The sequence below is a fragment of the Hemiscyllium ocellatum genome, unplaced genomic scaffold, assembly GCF_020745735.1.
Source record: "Hemiscyllium ocellatum isolate sHemOce1 unplaced genomic scaffold, sHemOce1.pat.X.cur. scaffold_3677_pat_ctg1, whole genome shotgun sequence".
NCBI lineage: Eukaryota > Metazoa > Chordata > Chondrichthyes > Orectolobiformes > Hemiscylliidae > Hemiscyllium > Hemiscyllium ocellatum.
The window spans coordinates 16,290-37,642 of NW_026868558.1; the positions used below are offsets into that span (position 1 = coordinate 16,290).

General features: G+C 48.6%; 11 non-coding genes across 11 annotated transcripts; all 11 read right to left on the reverse strand.

Annotated features, from left to right (window-relative positions):
- Positions 1–1,781: 1,781 nt before the first annotated feature.
- Positions 1,782–1,901, reverse strand: trnal-caa (transfer RNA leucine (anticodon CAA)). Its single transcript has 2 exons — positions 1,864–1,901; positions 1,782–1,827 (listed from the first exon to the last, which is right to left on the reverse strand). It is a non-coding gene; the product is annotated as a tRNA-Leu (tRNA).
- A 1,702-nt stretch (positions 1,902–3,603) lies between these two features.
- On the reverse strand, positions 3,604–3,723 carry trnal-uaa (transfer RNA leucine (anticodon UAA)). Its single transcript has 2 exons — positions 3,686–3,723; positions 3,604–3,649 (listed from the first exon to the last, which is right to left on the reverse strand). It is a non-coding gene; the product is annotated as a tRNA-Leu (tRNA).
- Positions 3,724–5,606: 1,883 nt separating this feature from the next.
- Positions 5,607–5,726, reverse strand: trnal-caa (transfer RNA leucine (anticodon CAA)). The gene is made up of 2 exons: positions 5,689–5,726; positions 5,607–5,652 (listed from the first exon to the last, which is right to left on the reverse strand). It is a non-coding gene; the product is annotated as a tRNA-Leu (tRNA).
- Positions 5,727–7,611: 1,885 nt separating this feature from the next.
- Positions 7,612–7,731, reverse strand: trnal-caa (transfer RNA leucine (anticodon CAA)). Its single transcript has 2 exons — positions 7,694–7,731; positions 7,612–7,657 (listed from the first exon to the last, which is right to left on the reverse strand). It is a non-coding gene; the product is annotated as a tRNA-Leu (tRNA).
- Positions 7,732–9,438: 1,707 nt separating this feature from the next.
- On the reverse strand, positions 9,439–9,558 carry trnal-uaa (transfer RNA leucine (anticodon UAA)). Its single transcript has 2 exons — positions 9,521–9,558; positions 9,439–9,484 (listed from the first exon to the last, which is right to left on the reverse strand). It is a non-coding gene; the product is annotated as a tRNA-Leu (tRNA).
- Positions 9,559–11,428: 1,870 nt separating this feature from the next.
- trnal-caa (transfer RNA leucine (anticodon CAA)) lies at positions 11,429–11,548 on the reverse strand. The gene is made up of 2 exons: positions 11,511–11,548; positions 11,429–11,474 (listed from the first exon to the last, which is right to left on the reverse strand). It is a non-coding gene; the product is annotated as a tRNA-Leu (tRNA).
- Positions 11,549–13,248: 1,700 nt separating this feature from the next.
- On the reverse strand, positions 13,249–13,368 carry trnal-uaa (transfer RNA leucine (anticodon UAA)). Its single transcript has 2 exons — positions 13,331–13,368; positions 13,249–13,294 (listed from the first exon to the last, which is right to left on the reverse strand). It is a non-coding gene; the product is annotated as a tRNA-Leu (tRNA).
- A 1,879-nt stretch (positions 13,369–15,247) lies between these two features.
- On the reverse strand, positions 15,248–15,367 carry trnal-caa (transfer RNA leucine (anticodon CAA)). Its single transcript has 2 exons — positions 15,330–15,367; positions 15,248–15,293 (listed from the first exon to the last, which is right to left on the reverse strand). It is a non-coding gene; the product is annotated as a tRNA-Leu (tRNA).
- A 1,892-nt stretch (positions 15,368–17,259) lies between these two features.
- Positions 17,260–17,379, reverse strand: trnal-caa (transfer RNA leucine (anticodon CAA)). Its single transcript has 2 exons — positions 17,342–17,379; positions 17,260–17,305 (listed from the first exon to the last, which is right to left on the reverse strand). It is a non-coding gene; the product is annotated as a tRNA-Leu (tRNA).
- A 1,706-nt stretch (positions 17,380–19,085) lies between these two features.
- Positions 19,086–19,205, reverse strand: trnal-uaa (transfer RNA leucine (anticodon UAA)). Its single transcript has 2 exons — positions 19,168–19,205; positions 19,086–19,131 (listed from the first exon to the last, which is right to left on the reverse strand). It is a non-coding gene; the product is annotated as a tRNA-Leu (tRNA).
- Positions 19,206–21,080: 1,875 nt separating this feature from the next.
- trnal-caa (transfer RNA leucine (anticodon CAA)) lies at positions 21,081–21,200 on the reverse strand. Its single transcript has 2 exons — positions 21,163–21,200; positions 21,081–21,115 (listed from the first exon to the last, which is right to left on the reverse strand). It is a non-coding gene; the product is annotated as a tRNA-Leu (tRNA).
- Between the last annotated feature and the right edge of the window lie 153 nt (positions 21,201–21,353).

Consider the following 21,353-nt stretch of genomic DNA (forward strand, 5'->3'; position numbering starts at 1 on the left):
TGCAGCTCCCTTGCATTCACACTCAACAACAATCCCTCATATAGAGTCTGTCTCTCTCTCACACACTCTCTCTCTCACACACACACACACACACACAATCTCTCTCACACACATACACAAATTGTCTCTCTCTTTCACACACACACTCACACTCTCAGTTTCTCTCACACACACAAATTCTCACTCCCTCTCTATCTCTCACACACATTAACACATTCTCTCTCACATGAACAGACAAACACACACTCTCTATCATACACACTCTCAGTCTCTCACACACACACTCACACACACACACGCACACCCTTTCTCTCTTTCACACACACACTCTCTCACATGCGCACACAAACACACACTCTCTATCACACACACTCTCACTCTTTCTGTCTCACTCACACACAAACACACTCTCTCACAAAAATAAGACTCTCTCTCACGCACAAACAAATTCTCTCTCTCTCTTTCACACACACACCGACATGCACTCACACTCACTCTCTCTCACACAGACAAACACACTCTCTCACACACACAAAATCTCCCTCTCTCTCTCTCTCTCTCACACACACACACATTCTCTCTCTCACACACACATACACTCACTCTCTCACATGCACACACACACTCTCTCTCACACACACACACACAAACATACTCTCTCACACACATACAAATTCTCCCTCTCTCTGTCACACACATGCATGCTGACACACACACTCTCTCTCTCACACACACACACACACACTCCCTCACACACACACACTCACACACTCTCCCTCATATACACACACTTTCGCTCTCTCTCTCACACACACATTCTCTCCCTCACACACACACACTCTCTCTCTCACACACATTCTCTCTCACACACAAACACACTCTCACACACATACAAATTCTCCCTCTCTCTCTGTCACACACATACATGCTCACACAATCATACACCCACACACTCTCTGTCTCTCGCAGACACAAACACCCACACACTCACTTTCTCAGACACACACACTCCACCCACACAAACACACACACACACACACACACAGACATATACAACTCTCACACACACACATAAAGGCTTCCTCTCTCACGCGCTTACACACACTGTCTCTCACTCTCACATTCACACACTCACACAGACTTTCTCTCTCTCTCTCTCTCTCACACAGGCACAAACAAAATGAGGTCAGGAGCTGAGTGACCCTGGGGGATCCCAAACTGGGTGTCGCTGAGCAGGTTATTGCTGAGCAGGTGCTGCTCGATAGCCCTGTTGGTGAGCCCTTCCATCACTTTTCCGAGGATTGGGAAGAGATAGACGGGAGTGGAATTGGCTGAGTTGGATTTGTCCTGCTTTTTATGTGCAGGACATACCTGGATAATTTGGCAGATGGCCAGGTAGATCCCAGTGTTGTCACTGTCCTGGGAGAACTTGGCTCGAGGAAGGGCATGTTGTGGAGCAGCAGCGTTCAGGAGCAGTGCCAGAATCTTGGCAGGGCCCATAGCCTTTGTAGTGTCCAGTGTCTCTTGATGTGAGACGGAGTGAATGTAATTGTTTGAAGAATGGTGTGTGTGATGGTGGGGAGCACAGGAGGAGACTGAGGAAGATGATCCAGTGGGCACTTGCGTCTGAAGATTGTTGTAAATGCCTGAGCCTTATCTTTGAAACCGAGGGGTTGGACTCTTCCATGTTTGGGAAGGGGGAGTGACTCCTCTCCAAGAAGATGTGAAATTTGGGGGAGTGTGTGGGTGTGGGAAGGTTTGTTTGGGGAAAAAGGGAGACATGTCAGGAGTGGGATTTGAACCCACGCCCCTAGAAAGGGACCAGAATTCACAAGTCCAGATGCAGAGCAAGGATTAACGCTCCTTGAGTCTGGCGCCTTAGACCACTCGGCCATCCTGACAAGCTGCTGACCCAAGCCTTCCCGATCTCTTTCTCACTCTGTACAATTAGTCACCATGCACTTGTGCAGACACAAAAATGCAATTCCGCATTTTTGCAGCTCACTTGCATTCACACTCAGCAACAATTCCTCATACACAGTCTCTCTCTCTCTCACACACACACACACACACACACAAACACTCTCTCTCACACACACACACACACAAACCCTCTCTCACACACACAATCGCTCTCACATGCATATACATACACTCTCTCTCTCTCACACACACTCACACTCTCCATCTCACAAGCACGCACACACATTCGTTCACACACACTCACAATCCCTTTCTGTCTCTCATACCCCACACAAGCACAAATTCTCTCTCTCTCTCTCCCACACACACATACTCTCTCCAACACACACACACACTCTCTCTCACACACACAAACACACACTCTCACACACGCACACTCTCTCTCACACACTCATACATAAGCATTCCCACTCACACACACAAACACCTGCACTCACACTCTCTCTCACACACACTCTCTCTCACACACACACACTCACATGCACTCACAATCTCTCTCTCTCACACACACACACGCACTCTCTGTCTGTCTCTCACACCCACACACAAACACACCCTCTCTCACACACACCCACATACGCATTCTCTCCCTCACACACAAACACACACACACACACACACACTCTCTCTCTCCCTCTCACACACACTCACTCTCTCACACACACATTTTCTCTCACACAGACACTCTCTCTCACACAGACACACATTCGCTCTCTCACACACTCACACACACACACCTGCACTCACTCTCACACTCACAGACAAGCACAAACGTACACACTCTCTCTGTCTCACACACACACACACTCAAATGGACTCACAATCTCTCTCACACACACATACAAACACACACACAAACTCATATACCCACAGGCACACACTCTCTCTCTCACACACACACATACTCTCTCTCACACCCACACACAGACACACACACCCAACCTCTCTATCACACACACACGCACACACTCACCAACACATACAATCTCCCTCCCTCTCACACACAGACACAAATAAAATGAGGTCAGGAGCTGAGTGACCCTGGGGCATCCCAAACTGGGTGTCACTGAGCAGGTTATTGCTGAGCAGGTGCTGCTCGATAGCCCTGTTGGTGAGCCCTTCCATCACTTTTCCGAGGATTGGGAAGAGATAGACGGGAGTGGAATTTGCTGATTTGGATTTGTCCTGCTTTTTATGTGCAGGACATACCTGGATAATTTGGCAGATGGCCAGGTAGATCCCAGTGTTGTCACTGTCCTGGGAGAACTTGGCTCGAGGAAGGGCATGTTGTGGAGCAGCAGCGTTCAGGAGCAGTGCCAGAATCTTGGCAGGGCCCATAGCCTTTGCAGTGTCCAGTGTCTTTTGATGTGAGACGGAGTGAATGTAATTGTTTGAAGAATGGTGTGTGTGATGGTGGGGAGCACAGGAGGAGACTGAGGAAGATGATCCAGTGGGCACTTGCGTCTGAAGATTGTTGTAAATGCCTGAGCCTTATCTTTGAAACCGAGGGGTTGGACTCTTCCATGTTTGGGAAAGGGGAGTGACTCCTCTCCAAGAAGATGTGAAATTTGGGGGGAGTGTGTGGGTGTGGGAAGGTTTGTTTGGGGAAAAAGGGAGACATGTCAGGAGTGGGATTTGAACCCACGCCTCTAGAAAGGGACCAGAATTCACAAGGCCAGATGCAGAGCAAGGACTAACACTCCTTAAGTCTGGCGCCTTAGACCACTCGGCCATCCTGACAGGATGGTGATGCCCGCTCTCTTTCTCACTCTGCACAGTTAGTCACCTTGCCCTTGTGCAGACACAAAATACAATTCCGCATTTCTGCAGCTCCCTTGCATTCACACTCAACAACAATCCCTCATATAGAGTCTGTCTCTCTCTCACACACTCTCTCTCTCACACACACACACACACACACAATCTCTCTCACACACATACACAAATTGTCTCTCTCTTTCACACACACACTCACACTCTCAGTTTCTCTCACACACACAAATTCTCACTCCCTCTCTATCTCTCACACACATTAACACATTCTCTCTCACATGAACAGACAAACACACACTCTCTATCATACACACTCTCAGTCTCTCACACACACACTCACACACACACACGCACACCCTTTCTCTCTTTCACACACACACTCTCTCACATGCGCACACAAACACACACTCTCTATCACACACACTCTCACTCTTTCTGTCTCACTCACACACAAACACACTCTCTCACAAAAATAAGACTCTCTCTCACGCACAAACAAATTCTCTCTCTCTCTTTCACACACACACCGACATGCACTCACACTCACTCTCTCTCACACAGACAAACACACTCTCTCACACACACAAAATCTCCCTCTCTCTCTCTCTCTCTCACACACACACACATTCTCTCTCTCTCTCACACATACACTCACTCTCTCACATGCACACACACACTCTCTCTCACACACACACACACTCAAACATACTCTCTCACACACATACAAATTCTCCCTCTCTCTGTCACACACATGCATGCTGACACACTCACTCTCTCTCTCACACACACACACACACACTCCCTCACACACACACACTCACACACTCTCCCTCATATACACACACTTTCGCTCTCTCTCTCACACACACATTCTCTCCCTCACACACACACACTCTCTCTCTCACACACATTCTCTCTCACACACAAACACACTCTCACACACATACAAATTCTCCCTCTCTCTCTGTCACACACATACATGCTCACACAATCATACACCCACACACTCTCTGTCTCTCGCAGACACAAACACCCACACACTCACTTTCTCAGACACACACACTCCACCCACACAAACACACAAACACACACACACACACACACACACACACAGACATATACAACTCTCACACACACACATAAAGGCTTCCTCTCTCACGCGCTTACACACACTGTCTCTCACTCTCACATTCACACACTCACACAGACTTTCTCTCTCTCTCTCTCTCTCACACAGGCACAAACAAAATGAGGTCAGGAGCTGAGTGACCCTGGGGGATCCCAAACTGGGTGTCGCTGAGCAGGTTATTGCTGAGCAGGTGCTGCTCGATAGCCCTGTTGGTGAGCCCTTCCATCACTTTTCCGAGGATTGGGAAGAGATAGACGGGAGTGGAATTGGCTGAGTTGGATTTGTCCTGCTTTTTATGTGCAGGACATACCTGGATAATTTGGCAGATGGCCAGGTAGATCCCAGTGTTGTCACTGTCCTGGGAGAACTTGGCTCGAGGAAGGGCATGTTGTGGAGCAGCAGCGTTCAGGAGCAGTGCCAGAATCTTGGCAGGGCCCATAGCCTTTGTAGTGTCCAGTGTCTCTTGATGTGAGACGGAGTGAATGTAATTGTTTGAAGAATGGTGTGTGTGATGGTGGGGAGCACAGGAGGAGACTGAGGAAGATGATCCAGTGGGCACTTGCGTCTGAAGATTGTTGTAAATGCCTGAGCCTTATCTTTGAAACCGAGGGGTTGGACTCTTCCATGTTTGGGAAAGGGGAGTGACTCCTCTCCAAGAAGATGTGAAATTTGGGGGGAGTGTGTGGGTGTGGGAAGGTTTGTTTGGGGAAAAAGGGAGATATGTCAGGAGTGGGATTTGAACCCACGCCCCTAGAAAGGGACCAGAATTCACAAGTCCAGATGCAGAGCAAGGATTAACGCTCCTTGAGTCTGGCACCTTAGACCACTCGGCCATCCTGACAAGTTGCTGAGTCCCGCCTTCCCGATCTCTTTCTCACTCTGTACAATTAGTCACCATGCACTTGTGCAGACACAAAAATGCAATTCCGCATTTTTGCAGCTCACTTGCATTCACACTCAGCAACAATTCCTCATACACAGTCTCTCTCTCTCTCACACACACACACACACACACACAAACACTCTCTCACACACACACACACACAATCTCTCTCACACACATACACAAATTGTCTCTCTCTTTCACACACACACTCACACTCTCAGTTTCTCTCACACACACAAATTCTCACTCCCTCTCTATCTCTCACGCACATTAACACATTCTCTCTCACATGAACAGACAAACACACACTCTCTATCATACACACTCTCAGTCTCTCACACACACACTCACACACACACACGCACACCCTTTCTCTCTTTCACACACACACTCTCTCACATGCGCACACAAACACACACTCTCTATCACACACACTCTCACTCTTTCTGTCTCACTCACACACAAACACACTCTCTCACAAAAATAAGACTCTCTCTCACGCACAAACAAATTCTCTCTCTCTCTTTCACACACACACCGACATGCACTCACACTCACTCTCTCTCACACAGACAAACACACTCTCTCACACACACAAAATCTCCCTCTCTCTCTCTCTCTCTCACACACACACACATTCTCTCTCTCTCTCACACATACACTCACTCTCTCACATGCACACACACACTCTCTCTCACACACACACACTCAAACATACTCTCTCACACACATACAAATTCTCCCTCTCTCTGTCACACACATGCATGCTGACACACTCACTCTCTCTCTCACACACACACACACACACTCCCTCACACACACACACTCACACACTCTCCCTCATATACACACACTTTCGCTCTCTCTCTCACACACACATTCTCTCCCTCACACACACACACTCTCTCTCTCACACACATTCTCTCTCACACACAAACACACTCTCACACACATACAAATTCTCCCTCTCTCTCTGTCACACACATACATGCTCACACAATCATACACCCACACACTCTCTGTCTCTCGCAGACACAAACACCCACACACTCACTTTCTCAGACACACACACTCCACCCACACAACACACACACACACACACAGACATATACAACTCTCACACACACACATAAAGGCTTCCTCTCTCACGCGCTTACACACACTGTCTCTCACTCTCACATTCACACACTCACACAGACTTTCTCTCTCTCTCTCTCTCTCACACAGGCACAAACAAAATGAGGTCAGGAGCTGAGTGACCCTGGGGGATCCCAAACTGGGTGTCGCTGAGCAGGTTATTGCTGAGCAGGTGCTGCTCGATAGCCCTGTTGGTGAGCCCTTCCATCACTTTTCCGAGGATTGGGAAGAGATAGACGGGAGTGGAATTGGCTGAGTTGGATTTGTCCTGCTTTTTATGTGCAGGACATACCTGGATAATTTGGCAGATGGCCAGGTAGATCCCAGTGTTGTCACTGTCCTGGGAGAACTTGGCTCGAGGAAGGGCATGTTGTGGAGCAGCAGCGTTCAGGAGCAGTGCCAGAATCTTGGCAGGGCCCATAGCCTTTGTAGTGTCCAGTGTCTCTTGATGTGAGACGGAGTGAATGTAATTGTTTGAAGAATGGTGTGTGTGATGGTGGGGAGCACAGGAGGAGACTGAGGAAGATGATCCAGTGGGCACTTGCGTCTGAAGATTGTTGTAAATGCCTGAGCCTTATCTTTGAAACCGAGGGGTTGGACTCTTCCATGTTTGGGAAGGGGGAGTGACTCCTCTCCAAGAAGATGTGAAATTTGGGGTGAGTGTGTGGGTGTGGGAAGGTTTGTTTGGGGAAAAAGGGAGACATGTCAGGAGTGGGATTTGAACCCACGCCCCTAGAAAGGGACCAGAATTCACAAGGCCAGATGCAGAGCAAGGATTAACGCTCCTTGAGTCTGGCGCCTTAGACCACTCGGCCATCCTGACAAGCTGCTGACCCAAGCCTTCCCGATCTCTTTCTCACTCTGTACAATTAGTCACCATGCACTTGTGCAGACACAAAAATGCAATTCCGCATTTTTGCAGCTCACTTGCATTCACACTCAGCAACAATTCCTCATACACAGTCTCTCTCTCTCTCACACACACACACACACACACACACACAAACACTCTCTCTCACACACACACACACACAAACCCTCTCTCACACACACAATCGCTCTCACATGCATATACATACACTCTCTCTCTCTCACACACACTCACACTCTCCATCTCACAAGCACGCACACACATTCGTTCACACACACTCACAATCCCTTTCTGTCTCTCATACCCCACACAAGCACAAATTCTCTCTCTCTCTCTCCCACACACACATACTCTCTCCAACACACACACACACTCTCTCTCACACACACAAACACACACTCTCACACACGCACACTCTCTCTCACACACTCATACATAAGCATTCCCACTCACACACACAAACACCTGCACTCACACTCTCTCTCACACACACTCTCTCTCACACACACACACTCACATGCACTCACAATCTCTCTCTCTCACACACACACACGCACTCTCTGTCTGTCTCTCACACCCACACACAAACACACCCTCTCTCACACACACCCACATACGCATTCTCTCCCTCACACACAAACACACACACACACACACACACACTCTCTCTCTCCCTCTCACACACACTCACTCTCTCACACACACATTTTCTCTCACACAGACACTCTCTCTCACACAGACACACATTCGCTCTCTCACACACTCACACACACACACCTGCACTCACTCTCACACTCACAGACAAGCACAAACGTACACACTCTCTCTGTCTCACACACACACACACTCAAATGGACTCACAATCTCTCTCACACACACATACAAACACACACACAAACTCATATACCCACAGGCACACACTCTCTCTCTCACACACACACATACTCTCTCTCACACCCACACACAGACACACACACCCAACCTCTCTATCACACACACACGCACACACTCACCAACACATACAATCTCCCTCCCTCTCACACACAGACACAAATAAAATGAGGTCAGGAGCTGAGTGACCCTGGGGCATCCCAAACTGGGTGTCACTGAGCAGGTTATTGCTGAGCAGGTGCTGCTCGATAGCCCTGTTGGTGAGCCCTTCCATCACTTTTCCGAGGATTGGGAAGAGATAGACGGGAGTGGAATTTGCTGATTTGGATTTGTCCTGCTTTTTATGTGCAGGACATACCTGGATAATTTGGCAGATGGCCAGGTAGATCCCAGTGTTGTCACTGTCCTGGGAGAACTTGGCTCGAGGAAGGGCATGTTGTGGAGCAGCAGCGTTCAGGAGCAGTGCCAGAATCTTGGCAGGGCCCATAGCCTTTGTAGTGTCCAGTGTCTTTTGATGTGAGACGGAGTGAATGTAATTGTTTGAAGAATGGTGTGTGTGATGGTGGGGAGCACAGGAGGAGACTGAGGAAGATGATCCAGTGGGCACTTGCGTCTGAAGATTGTTGTAAATGCCTGAGCCTTATCTTTGAAACCGAGGGGTTGGACTCTTCCATGTTTGGGAAAGGGGAGTGACTCCTCTCCAAGAAGATGTGAAATTTGGGGGAGTGTGTGGGTGTGGGAAGGTTTGTTTGGGGAAAAAGGGAGACATGTCAGGAGTGGGATTTGAACCCACGCCCCTAGAAAGGGACCAGAATTCACAAGGCCAGATGCAGAGCAAGGACTAACACTCCTTAAGTCTGGCGCCTTAGACCACTCGGCCATCCTGACAGGATGGTGATGCCCTCTCTTTCTCACTCTGCACAGTTAGTCACCTTGCCCTTGTGCAGACACAAAATACAATTCCGCATTTCTGCAGCTCCCTTGCATTCACACTCAACAACAATCCCTCATATAGAGTCTGTCTCTCTCTCACACACTCTCTCTCTCACACACACACACACACACACAATCTCTCTCACACACATACACAAATTGTCTCTCTCTTTCACACACACACTCACACTCTCAGTTTCTCTCACACACACAAATTCTCACTCCCTCTCTATCTCTCACACACATTAACACATTCTCTCTCACATGAACAGACAAACACACACTCTCTATCATACACACTCTCAGTCTCTCACACACACACTCACACACACACACGCACACCCTTTCTCTCTTTCACACACACACTCTCTCACATGCGCACACAAACACACACTCTCTATCACACACACTCTCACTCTTTCTGTCTCACTCACACACAAACACACTCTCTCACAAAAATAAGACTCTCTCTCACGCACAAACAAATTCTCTCTCTCTCTTTCACACACACACCGACATGCACTCACACTCACTCTCTCTCACACAGACAAACACACTCTCTCACACACACAAAATCTCCCTCTCTCTCTCTCTCTCACACACACACACACATTCTCTCTCTCTCTCACACATACACTCACTCTCTCACATGCACACACACACTCTCTCTCACACACACACACTCAAACATACTCTCTCACACACATACAAATTCTCCCTCTCTCTGTCACACACATGCATGCTGACACACTCACTCTCTCTCTCACACACACACACACACACACTCCCTCACACACACACACTCACACACTCTCCCTCATATACACACACTTTCGCTCTCTCTCTCACACACACATTCTCTCCCTCACACACACACACTCTCTCTCTCACACATTCTCTCTCACACACAAACACACTCTCACACACATACAAATTCTCCCTCTCTCTCTGTCACACACATACATGCTCACACAATCATACACCCACACACTCTCTGTCTCTCGCAGACACAAACACCCACACACTCACTTTCTCAGACACACACACTCCACCCACACACACACACACACACACACACACACACACACAGACATATACAACTCTCACACACACACATAAAGGCTTCCTCTCTCACGCGCTTACACACACTGTCTCTCACTCTCACATTCACACACTCACACAGACTTTCTCTCTCTCTCTCTCTCTCACACAGGCACAAACAAAATGAGGTCAGGAGCTGAGTGACCCTGGGGGATCCCAAACTGGGTGTCGCTGAGCAGGTTATTGCTGAGCAGGTGCTGCTCGATAGCCCTGTTGGTGAGCCCTTCCATCACTTTTCCGAGGATTGGGGAGAGATAGACGGGAGTGGAATTGGCTGAGTTGGATTTGTCCTGCTTTTTATGTGCAGGACATACCTGGATAATTTGGCAGATGGCCAGGTAGATCCCAGTGTTGTCACTGTCCTGGGAGAACTTGGCTCGAGGAAGGGCATGTTGTGGAGCAGCAGCGTTCAGGAGCAGTGCCAGAATCTTGGCAGGGCCCATAGCCTTTGTAGTGTCCAGTGTCTCTTGATGTGAGACGGAGTGAATGTAATTGTTTGAAGAATGGTGTGTGTGATGGTGGGGAGCACAGGAGGAGACTGAGGAAGATGATCCAGTGGGCACTTGCGTCTGAAGATTGTTGTAAATGCCTGAGCCTTATCTTTGAAACCGAGGGGTTGGACTCTTCCATGTTTGGGAAGGGGGAGTGACTCCTCTCCAAGAAGATGTGAAATTTGGGGGAGTGTGTGGGTGTGGGAAGGTTTGTTTGGGGAAAAAGGGAGACATGTCAGGAGTGGGATTTGAACCCACGCCCCTAGAAAGGGACCAGAATTCACAAGTCCAGATGCAGAGCAAGGATTAACGCTCCTTGAGTCTGGCGCCTTAGACCACTCGGCCATCCTGACAAGCTGCTAACCCAAGCCTTCCCGATCTCTTTCTCACTCTGTACAATTAGTCACCATGCACTTGTGCAGACACAAAAATGCAATTCCGCATTTTTGCAGCTCACTTGCATTCACACTCAGCAACAATTCCTCATACACAGTCTCTCTCTCTCTCACACACACACACACACACACACACAAACACTCTCTCTCACACACACACACACACAAACCCTCTCTCACACACACAATCGCTCTCACATGCATATACATACACTCTCTCTCTCTCACACACACTCACACTCTCCATCTCACAAGCACGCACACACATTCGTTCACACACACTCACAATCCCTTTCTGTCTCTCATACCCCACACAAGCACAAATTCTCTCTCTCTCTCTCCCACACACACATACTCTCTCCAACACACACACACACTCTCTCTCACACACAAACACACACTCTCACACACGCACACTCTCTCTCACACACTCATACATAAGCATTCCCACTCACACACACAAACACCTGCACTCACACTCTCTCTCACACACACTCTCTCTCACACACACACACTCACATGCACTCACAATCTCTCTCTCTCACACACACACACGCACTCTCTGTCTGTCTCTCACACCCACACACAAACACACCCTCTCTCACACACACCCACATACGCACTCTCTCCCTCACACACAAACACACACACACACACACACACTCTCTCTCCCTCTCACACACACTCACTCTCTCACACACACATTTTCTCTCACACAGACACTCTCTCTCACACAGACACACATTCGCTCTCTCACACACTCACACACACACACCTGCACTCACTCTCACACTCACAGACAAGCACAAACGTACACACTCTCTCTGTCTCACACACACACACACTCAAATGGACTCACAATCTCTCTCACACACACATACAAACACACACACAAACTCATATACCCACAGGCACACACTCTCTCTCTCACACACACACATACTCTCTCTCACACCCACACACAGACACACACACCCAACCTCTCTATCACACACACACGCACACACTCACCAACACATACAATCTCTCTCTCTCTCACACACAGACACAAATAAAATGAGGTCAGGAGCTGAGTGACCCTGGGGCATCCCAAACTGGGTGTCACTGAGCAGGTTATTGCTGAGCAGGTGCTGCTCGATAGCCCTGTTGGTGAGCCCTTCCATCACTTTTCCGAGGATTGGGAAGAGATAGACGGGAGTGGAATTTGCTGATTTGGATTTGTCCTGCTTTTTATGTGCAGGACATACCTGGATAATTTGGCAGATGGCCAGGTAGATCCCAGTGTTGTCACTGTCCTGGGAGAACTTGGCTCGAGGAAGGGCATGTTGTGGAGCAGCAGCGTTCAGGAGCAGTGCCAGAATCTTGGCAGGGCCCATAGCCTTTGTAGTGTCCAGTGTCTTTTGATGTGAGACGGAGTGAATGTAATTGTTTGAAGAATGGTGTGTGTGATGGTGGGGAGCACAGGAGGAGACTGAGGAAGATGATCCAGTGGGCACTTGCGTCTGAAGATTGTTGTAAATGCCTGAGCCTTATCTTTGAAACCGAGGGGTTGGACTCTTCCATGTTTGGGAAAGGGGAGTGACTCCTCTCCAAGAAGATGTGAAATTTGGGGGGAGTGTGTGGGTGTGGGAAGGTTTGTTTGGGGAAAAAGGGAGACATGTCAGGAGTGGGATTTGAACCCACGCCCCTAGAAAGGGACCAGAATTCACAAGGCCAGATGCAGAGCAAGGACTAACACTCCTTAAGTCTGGCGCCTTAGACCACTCGGCCATCCTGACAGGATGGTGATGCCCGCTCTCTTTCTCACTCTGCACAGTTAGTCACCTTGCCCTTGTGCAGACACAAAATACAATTCCGCATTTCTGCAGCTCCCTTGCATTCACACTCAACAACAATCCCTCATATAGAGTCTGTCTCTCTCTCACACACTCTCTCTCTCACACACACACACACACACACACTCTCTCTCACACACACACACAAATTGTCTCTCTCTTTCACACACACACTCACACTCTCAGTTTCTCTCACACACACAAATTCTCACTCCCTCTCTATCTCTCACACACATTAACACATTCTCTCTCACATGAACAGACAAACACACACTCTCTATCATACACACTCTCAGTCTCTCACACACACACTCACACACACACACGCACACCCTTTCTCTCTTTCACACACACACTCTCTCACATGCGCACACAAACACACACTCTCTATCACACACACTCTCACTCTTTCTGTCTCACTCACACACAAACACACTCTCTCACAAAAATAAGACTCTCTCTCACGCACAAACAAATTCTCTCTCTCTCTTTCACACACACACCGACATGCACTCACACTCACTCTCTCTCACACAGACAAACACACTCTCTCACACACACAAAATCTCCCTCTCTCTCTCTCTCTCTCACACACACACACATTCTCTCTCTCTCTCACACATACACTCACTCTCTCACATGCACACACACACTCTCTCTCACACACACACACTCAAACATACTCTCTCACACACATACAAATTCTCCCTCTCTCTGTCACACACATGCATGCTGACACACTCACTCTCTCTCTCACACACACACACACACACACTCCCTCACACACACACACTCACACACTCTCCCTCATATACACACACTTTCGCTCTCTCTCTCACACACACATTCTCTCCCTCACACACACACACTCTCTCTCTCACACACATTCTCTCTCACACACAAACACACTCTCACACACATACAAATTCTCCCTCTCTCTCTGTCACACACATACATGCTCACACAATCATACACCCACACACTCTCTGTCTCTCGCAGACACAAACACCCACACACTCACTTTCTCAGACACACACACTCCACCCACACAAACACACACACTCACACACACACACACACACACAGACATATACAACTCTCTCACACACACATAAAGGCTTCCTCTCTCACGCGCTTACACACACTGTCTCTCACTCTCACATTCACACACTCACACAGACTTTCTCTCTCTCTCTCTCTCTCACACAGGCACAAACAAAATGAGGTCAGGAGCTGAGTGACCCTGGGGGATCCCAAACTGGGTGTCGCTGAGCAGGTTATTGCTGAGCAGGTGCTGCTCGATAGCCCTGTTGGTGAGCCCTTCCATCACTTTTCCGAGGATTGGGAAGAGATAGACGGGAGTGGAATTGGCTGAGTTGGATTTGTCCTGCTTTTTATGTGCAGGACATACCTGGATAATTTGGCAGATGGCCAGGTAGATCCCAGTGTTGTCACTGTCCTGGGAGAACTTGGCTCGAGGAAGGGCATGTTGTGGAGCAGCAGCGTTCAGGAGCAGTGCCAGAATCTTGGCAGGGCCCATAGCCTTTGTAGTGTCCAGTGTCTCTTGATGTGAGACGGAGTGAATGTAATTGTTTGAAGAATGGTGTGTGTGATGGTGGGGAGCACAGGAGGAGACTGAGGAAGATGATCCAGTGGGCACTTGCGTCTGAAGATTGTTGTAAATGCCTGAGCCTTATCTTTGAAACCGAGGGGTTGGACTCTTCCATGTTTGGGAAGGGGGAGTGACTCCTCTCCAAGAAGATGTGAAATTTGGGGGGAGTGTGTGGGTGTGGGAAGGTTTGTTTGGGGAAAAAGGGAGACATGTCAGGAGTGGGATTTGAACCCACGCCCCTAGAAAGGGACCAGAATTCACAAGGCCAGATGCAGAGCAAGGACTAACACTCCTTGAGTCTGGCACCTTAGACCACTCGGCCATCCTGACAAGTTGCTGAGTCCCGCCTTCCCGATCTCTTTCTCACTCTGTACAATTAGTCACCTTGCACTTGTGCAGACACAAAAATGCAATTCCGCATTTTGCAGCTCACTTGCATTCACACTCAGCAACAATTCCTCATACACAGTCTCTCTCTCTCTCACACACACACACACACACACAAACACTCTCACACACACACACACACACACAATCTCTCTCACACACATACACAAATTGTCTCTCTCTTTCACACACACACTCACACTCTCAGTTTCTCTCACACACACAAATTCTCACTCCCTCTCTATCTCTCACACACATTAACACATTCTCTCTCACATGAACAGACAAACACACACTCTCTATCATACACACTCTCAGTCTCTCACACACACACTCACACACACACACGCACACCCTTTCTCTCTTTCACACACACACTCTCTCACATGCGCACACAAACACACACTCTCTATCACACACACTCTCACTCTTTCTGTCTCACTCACACACAAACACACTCTCTCACAAAAATAAGACTCTCTCTCACGCACAAACAAATTCTCTCTCTCTCTTTCACACACACACCGACATGCACTCACACTCACTCTCTCTCACACAGACAAACACACTCTCTCACACACACACAATCTCCCTCTCTCTCTCTCTCTCTCACACACACACACATTCTCTCTCTCTCTCACACATACACTCACTCTCTCACATGCACACACACACTCTCTCTCACACACACACACTCAAACATACTCTCTCACACACATACAAATTCTCCCTCTCTCTGTCACACACATGCATGCTGACACACTCACTCTCTCTCTCACACACACACACACACACTCCCTCACACACACACACTCACACACTCTCCCTCATATACACACACTTTCGCTCTCTCTCTCACACACACATTCTCTCCCTCACACACACACACTCTCTCTCTCACACACATTCTCTCTCACACACAAACACACTCTCACACACATACAAATTCTCCCTCTCTCTCTGTCACACACATACATGCTCACACAATCATACACCCACACACTCTCTGTCTCTCGCAGACACAAACACCCACACACTCACTTTCTCAGACACACACACTCCACCCACACAAACACACACACACACACACACACAGACATATACAACTCTCACACACACACATAAAGGCTTCCTCTCTCACGCGCTTACACACACTGTCTCTCACTCTCACATTCACACACTCACACAGACTTTCTCTCTCTCTCTCTCTCTCTCACACACAGGCACAAACAAAATGAGGTCAGGAGCTGAGTGACCCTGGGGGATCCCAAACTGGGTGTCGCTGAGCAGGTTATTGCTGAGCAGGTGCTGCTCGATAGCCCTGTTGGTGAGCCCTTCCATCACTTTTCCGAGGATTGGGAAGAGATAGACGGGAGTGGAATTGGCTGAGTTGGATTTGTCCTGCTTTTTATGTGCAGGACATACCTGGATAATTTGGCAGATGGCCAGGTAGATCCCAGTGTTGTCACTGTCCTGGGAGAACTTGGCTCGAGGAAGGGCATGTTGTGGAGCAGCAGCGTTCAGGAGCAGTGCCAGAATCTTGGCAGGGCCCATAGCCTTTGTAGTGTCCAGTGTCTTTGATGTGAGACGGAGTGAATGTAATTGTTTGAAGAATGGTGTGTGTGATGGTGGGGAGCACAGGAGGAGACTGAGGAAGATGATCCAGTGGGCACTTGCGTCTGAAGATTGTTGTAAATGCCTGAGCCTTATCTTTGAAACCGAGGGGTTGGACTCTTCCATGTTTGGGAAGGGGGAGTGACTCCTCTCCAAGAAGATGTGAAATTTGGGGTGAGTGTGTGGGTGTGGGAAGGTTTGTTTGGGGAAAAAGGGAGACATGTCAGGAGTGGGATTTGAACCCACGCCCCTAGAAAGGGACCAGAATTCACAAGGCCAGATGCAGAGCAAGGATTAACGCTCCTTGAGTCTGGCGCCTTAGACCACTCGGCCATCCTGACAAGCTGCTGACCCAAGCCTTCCCGATCTCTTTCTCACTCTGTACAATTAGTCACCATGCACTTGTGCAGACACAAAAATGCAATTCCGCATTTTTGCAGCTCACTTGCATTCACACTCAGCAACAATTCCTCATACACAGTCTCTCTCTCTCTCACACACACACACACACACACACACACAAAAACTCACTCTCTCTCACACACACACACACACAAACCCTCTCTCACACACACAATCGCTCTCACATGCATATACATACACTCTCTCTCTCTCACACACACTCACACTCTCCATCTCACAAGCACGCACACACATTCGTTCACACACACTCACAATCCCTTTCTGTCTCTCATACCCCACACAAGCACAAATTCTCTCTCTCTCTCTCCCACACACACATACTCTCTCCAACACACACACACACTCTCTCTCACACACACAAACACACACTCTCACACACGCACACTCTCTCTCACACACTCATACATAAGCATTCCCACTCACACACACAAACACCTCACTCACACTCTCTCTCACACACACTCTCTCTCACACACACACACTCACATGCACTCACAATCTCTCTCTCTCACACACACACACGCACTCTCTGTCTGTCTCTCACACCCACACACAAACACACCCACTCTCACACACACCCACATACGCACTCTCTCCCACACACACAAACACACACACACACACACACACACTCTCTCTCCCTCTCACACACACTCACTCTCTCACACACACATTTTCTCTCACACAGACACTCTCTCTCACACAGACACACATTCGCTCTCTCACACACTCACACACACACACCTGCACTCACTCTCACACTCACAGACAAGCACAAACGTACACACTCTCTCTGTCTCACACACACACACACTCAAATGGACTCACAATCTCTCTCACACACACATACAAACACACACACAAACTCATATACCCACAGGCACACACTCTCTCTCTCACACACACACATACTCTCTCTCACACCCACACACAGACACACACACCCAACCTCTCTACACACACACACGCACACACTCACCAACACATACAATCTCTCTCTCTCTCACACACAGACACAAATAAAATGAGGTCAGGAGCTGAGTGACCCTGGGGCATCCCAAACTGGGTGTCACTGAGCAGGTTATTGCTGAGCAGGTGCTGCTCGATAGCCCTGTTGGTGAGCCCTTCCATCACTTTTCCGAGGATTGGGAAGAGATAGACGGGAGTGGAATTTGCTGATTTGGATTTGTCCTGCTTTTATGTGCAGGACATACCTGGATAATTTGGCAGATGGCCAGGTAGATCCAGTGTTGTCACTGTCCTGGGAGAACTTGGCTCGAGGAAGGGCATGTTGTGGAGCAGCAGCGTTCAGGAGCAGTGCCAGAATCTTGGCAGGGCCCATAGCCTTTGTAGTGTCCAGTGTCTTTGATGTGAGACGGAGTGAATGTAATTGTTTGAAGAATGGTGTGTGTGATGGTGGGGAGCACAGGAGGAGACTGAGGAAGATGATCCAGTGGGCACTTGCGTCTGAAGATTGTTGTAAATGCCTGAGCCTTATCTTTGAAACCGAGGGGTTGGACTCTTCCATGTTTGGGAAAGGGGAGTGACTCCTCTCCAAGAAGATGTGAAATTTGGGGGGAGTGTGTGGGGTGTGGGAAGGTTTGTTTGGGGAAAAAGGGAGACATGTCAGGAGTGGGATTTGAACCCACGCCTCTAGAAAGGGACCAGAATTCACAAGGTCAGATGCAGAGCAAGGACTAACACTCCTTAAGTCTGGCGCCTTAGACCACTCGGCCATCCTGACAGGATGGTGATGCCCGCTCTCTTTCTCACTCTGCACAGTTAGTCACCTGCCCTTGTGCAGACACAAAATACAATTCCGCATTTCTGCAGCTCCCTTGCATTCACACTCAACAACAATCCCTCATATAGAGTCTGTCTCTCTCTCACACACTCTCTCTCTCACACACACACACACACACACAATCTCTCTCACACACATACACAAATTGTCTCTCTCTTTCACACACACACTCACACTCTCAGTTTCTCTCACACACACAAATTCTCACTCCCTCTCTATCTCTCACACACATTAACACATTCTCTCTCACATGAACAGACAAACACACACTCTCTATCATACACACTCTCAGTCTCTCACACACACACCACACACACACACGCACACCCTTTCTCTCTTTCACACACACACTCTCTCACATGCGCACACAAACACACACTCTCTATCACACACACTCTCACTCTTTCTGTCTCACTCACACACAAACACACTCTCTCACAAAAATAAGACTCTCTCTCACGCACAAACAAATTCTCTCTCTCTCTTTCACACACACACCGACATGCACTCACACTCACTCTCTCTCACACAGACAAACACACTCTCTCACACACACAAAATCTCCCTCTCTCTCTCTCTCTCACACACACACACATTCTCTCTCTCTCTCACACATACACTCACTCTCTCACATGCACACACACACTCTCTCTCACACACACACACACTCAAACATACTCTCTCACACACATACAAATTCTCCCTCTCTCTGTCACACACATGCATGCTGACACACTCACTCTCTCTCTCACACACACACACACACACACTCCCTCACACACACACACTCACACACTCTCCCTCATATACACACACTTTCGCTCTCTCTCTCACACACACATTCTCTCCCTCACACACACACACTCTCTCTCTCACACACATTCTCTCTCACACACAAACACACTCTCACACACATACAAATTCTCCCTCTCTCTCTGTCACACACATACATGCTCACACAATCATACACCCACACACTCTCTGTCTCTCGCAGACACAAACACCCACACACTCACTTTCTCAACACACACACTCCACCCACACAAACACACACACACACACACACACACACACACAACACAGACATATACAACTCTCACACACACACATAAAGGCTTCCTCTCTCACGCGCTTACACACACTGTCTCTCACTCTCACATTCACACACTCACACAGACTTCTCTCTCTCTCTCTCTCTCACACAGGCACAAACAAAATGAGGTCAGGAGCTGAGTGACCCTGGGGGATCCCAAACTGGGTGTCGCTGAGCAGGTTATTGCTGAGCAGGTGCTGCTCGATAGCCCTGTTGGTGAGCCCTTCCATCACTTTTCCGAGGATTGGGAAGAGATAGACGGGAGTGGAATTGGCTGAGTTGGATTTGTCCTGCTTTTTATGTGCAGGACATACCTGGATAATTTGGCAGATGGCCAGGTAGATCCAGTGTTGTCACTGTCCTGGGAGAACTTGGCTCGAGGAAGGGCATGTTGTGGAGCAGCAGCGTTCAGGAGCAGTGCCAGAATCTTGGCAGGGCCCATAGCCTTTGTAGTGTCCAGTGTCTCTTGATGTGAGACGGAGTGAATGTAATTGTTTGAAGAATGGTGTGTGTGATGGTGGGGAGCACAGGAGGAGACTGAGGAAGATGATCCAGTGGGCACTTGCGTCTGAAGATTGTTGTAAATGCCTGAGCCTTATCTTTGAAACCGAGGGGTTGGACTCTTCCATGTTTGGGAAAGGGGAGTGACTCCTCTCCAAGAAGATGTGAAATTTGGGGGAGTGTGTGGGTGTGGGAAGGTTTGTTTGGGAAAAAGGGAGACATGTCAGGAGTGGGATTTGAACCCACGCCCCAAGAGAGGGACCAGAATTCACAAGTCCAGATGCAGAGCAAGGATTAACGCTCCTTGAGTCTGGCGCCTTAGACCACTCGGCCATCCGGACAAGTTGCTGAGCCACCCTTCCCGATCTCTTTCTCACTCTGTACAATTAGTCACCATGCACTTGTGCAGACACAAAAATGCAATTCCGCATTTTTGCAGCTCACTTGCATTCACACTCAGCAACAATTCCTCATACACAGTCTCTCTCTCTCTC